General features: G+C 41.4%; 1 non-coding gene across 1 annotated transcript; it reads left to right on the top strand.

Annotated features, from left to right (window-relative positions):
- The first annotated feature begins 775 nt into the window (after positions 1 to 775).
- Positions 776 to 857, top strand: trnal-aag. The gene has a single exon. It is a non-coding gene; the product is annotated as a tRNA-Leu (tRNA).
- The last annotated feature ends 2,539 nt before the right edge of the window (positions 858 to 3,396 follow it).

Below are 3,396 nucleotides of genomic sequence, written 5' to 3'. Positions count from 1 at the left end.
TATATGTAACTGTACAATCAGTAAAAGCAGAGGGTCCAGCACAGGGAAAGCTGAGCCAGAGAGAGGCCTACTCAGAGCTGAAGCTGAGGGATTTGATTGTTATGCACACACTGCTCTATTTTATGGGAATGCTTTGTAGTTTTTGAGTATATTTAATTATTTTAGCCCTCTGACTGACCTTGTCTTATTCAGTGCAGACCTACCTTGCAAACTGAAGAGCCAGATGTCATCCCGAAGTTTGTTGAAGGTCTTCAGCATAATCTGATTCACTGTATACAATAAAAACAGTAATAAGTATTAAAATAACTGTAAAAAATTTGTATGCCCGCCCCCAAAAGGGCGCTGGTATAAAAAGCCTCGCCGTCTCAAAGTCCCGGGCTGAATTTCAGTCCCAGTACATCCCTGCCTGGAATCCTCCCAAACCTTGGTCACCAGTTAAAAGCTACTCATTGCCATTGCATTACAATTTTCTCTCCAGTTAAGTAATTGTGTGCTCCCACTATCTTTACACATAGATAATTGGTTAGTAAACCACAGGTGTGCAAGTCATGAAAAGGCGAGCAGAGTCTGCAAATCCGATGCATGTTGTTACCTTAACCCACAAGGGGATTGATTGTAATCTCCCACCTGTGCAGTCCACAAAAGCAGTAAGGTGGCAACGGATGTCCTTCATTAATACCTTATGGTGGTTCTTATTTTCACTGACATCTCCAAGTATCTTGCCTATTTGCCTTCCTCACTTCTTCACTGACTGCACGATGAAAGCACACTTGTAGGTAGTGTGGCCGAGTGGTCTAAGGCGCTGGATTAAGGCTCCAGTCTCTCAGGAGGCGTGGGTTCAAATCCCACCACTGCCATTTAGCAAAGTTTGTGATCTGTGGGTTCCTGTGAACAGCTTCCTTCTCTGAATAATGCTAATCGTGCTAGCATTACTGTGTACCTTTTTGCAAATAGCTAATATTGTGAAATGTTTCCTTTCTTTAGTGCAAAATGCCATATTTTGGTTCCAAGCAGTTGATGCAAATTTTGTTGCTGTCCAAGCCTGTGACAACTCTTTGATTTCAATTAAACTCCTTTGGATATATGGACACTTTTCTGGATTTACAAGACTCTTGAGGGAAATTAACTTAACTTGTGAGCCGGAATCCTCTCAAACCTCATGAGCTGGAAGCTGCCCAACTAATTGATTAGTTACCCTTTGCTAGCCCTGATACTCAGTAAAGTGAGCAGAATGGTGCAGCGGAAGCGTGCTGGGTCCATCATCTAGAGGTCGATGGATCGAAACCATTTTCTGCTAATTGTAGTCTTTCTACTTACTAGGATCTTTGAATTGCGGTCAGTAAAATGAAGCAATCCTACTCTCTGTAGCATTTGAGTTCAACTCCATCGTGTAGAATTCCACCTGGTGTACGTAATGTTTTTACACTGCCGCTTTTCTGCATAATTAATGTGCATCAAGACAACAAGCGCTCTATCTTGCACCCAGCAAAAAGCGCATCGCAGTTGTCATTACTAGTTTCCAACTGATGCAGTTGTTATTTTTATGTCCAGCACCCATGTTGTTTAAATAGCAAATGCACTTGCGCCCATCTGTGCGCCCATGAGAGTGTTAGTCTTAACATAAGGTGTGGTCAGGCAAATTGTTGGCACTTTGCTATCTTGAGCAGAAAGCGATTGCACCGTGGACAAAAATAAAAAAAAAAACAGGTCTGTGATCAATGGCACAGTATTTCAAAGTTATTTTGTTATTTTAGGGGGCATCATTCCAATAGTAAGATGCTCTTAAGAGAGACGCTGTGCACATTCACACACAAGGCAAAGCAGAATGACTTCATTGATAATTAAAATCTCCAGACACTCCGACAGGATCGGTAAGGATCTAATGTTAATCGGTTAATCATAGTTTAGAGTAGACATTTGATGGAAGACACTGTTAACAGACTCCAGTCTGCAGTGCAGTTCAGACACTTCATTAATAAACCATAGAGCTGCAGAGTAACTGTTACGACTTGGGTTATATGGCTGCTCGGGATGTGTGCTCTCTCTCTCAGTTGTAGTTATCTCTGTGCAGGGGGTGTGGCAGCTGGCTCAGCACCTGGCTCTCCTCCACACCTGTAGCAGATCAGCTCATCACCGCTCTGCTCTTAAGCTCCTGCCTTCTGGAAGGCTGGTGCCATGTTGTTTTTCACCATCCGTGACCTCCGCTGCCTCGTGCCTCCGCACATCGCCAGCCACGCAGCAACTCCTGGATCCACAAGCTCGCTAGCTTCCCAGCCTGAACTTCCAAAGCCTTGCCTAGTTCATTGTTTTGTTGTCTAGAAAAAAACCCTTTTTTCTCCACACCTTCACTGAGTCTGCGTTTGAGTCCAACCACCACCCAACCGTAACAGTAACATTAGGCTTCATGATTAGAGATTAGTTTTATATCACGTCCACACTTCTGTGCATATCCCCGCTCTGCTGTGAGTCTGCAATCCAATCATTCAATTGATGGTTTTAATAATGCGTCCTCCTTCTACCATTATAACTGGATAAATAAATAGGCCCCCAAGTGTGTCACTATCTAAATATCTAAATGAAATTCTAATGTAAATACAACATTCCCTTTGGATAAATTCCAGAGTGCATGAAGCATCGATTGCAGTAAAACCTGGTCCTGGTTAGGTAACATGACCCACCATCAGACATGCCTTTATTATGTCACCTGAGACAAAACAAGATAACTTAAGAATGTTGATAATAAAAAAAGATACACATACACAACATAACATTACAGCCTACATATATTTGAGAAGGCTGAAAGAGCTGTACCTCTAAACTACTCTGTGCCATGAAAGCATCAAACAATGCTTTATTCAACAGAATTGCATTAAATATGAAAGCAATATGGGTGGGAAATGCATTATAAACAGTAAGAAATAGCTGTGTGCAGCAGATCTGCTGTTAACATTAATTTATCCAGTTACAGAGTAGTTTACACGCTGATTCTGCAACATACATAGTGACACAATGTTTTTTATACAAAGGAAGGAATAACTTCATGTATTGTATTTGCTGAATTTACAAGCGACGGCAAATAATTGGGAATTTGTCATGGACAGCATTTTACAACATTTCTAAAGTTTCCCCTAACAACTCACAAAACTATGTGATTGTTTGAGGTCTTTTACCACCACCTCAAATTACTGATGTGCAGGTTTTGCTCTGGAGGATAGAGAGATCTCATCTAAATGAGGATAACAAGAATGCATTAAAAAATAACAGGTTTAAACACAATGGCAAGATTGGATTGTTTATTGTTTGGTTAACTGTCCGGATACTGATCCCATTTTAATACCAGGTGTAAATGGGGTGAGAGTCTCACCAGAGAGGCCTGGAAAGAAAAACACCACTCTA

Source organism: Micropterus dolomieu, linkage group LG19 (genome assembly GCF_021292245.1).
Source record: "Micropterus dolomieu isolate WLL.071019.BEF.003 ecotype Adirondacks linkage group LG19, ASM2129224v1, whole genome shotgun sequence".
Taxonomy (NCBI): Eukaryota; Metazoa; Chordata; class Actinopteri; order Centrarchiformes; family Centrarchidae; genus Micropterus; species Micropterus dolomieu.
Note: the sequence above shows the minus strand (reverse complement) of the source record. Positions and strands in the feature narration are given on the sequence as shown.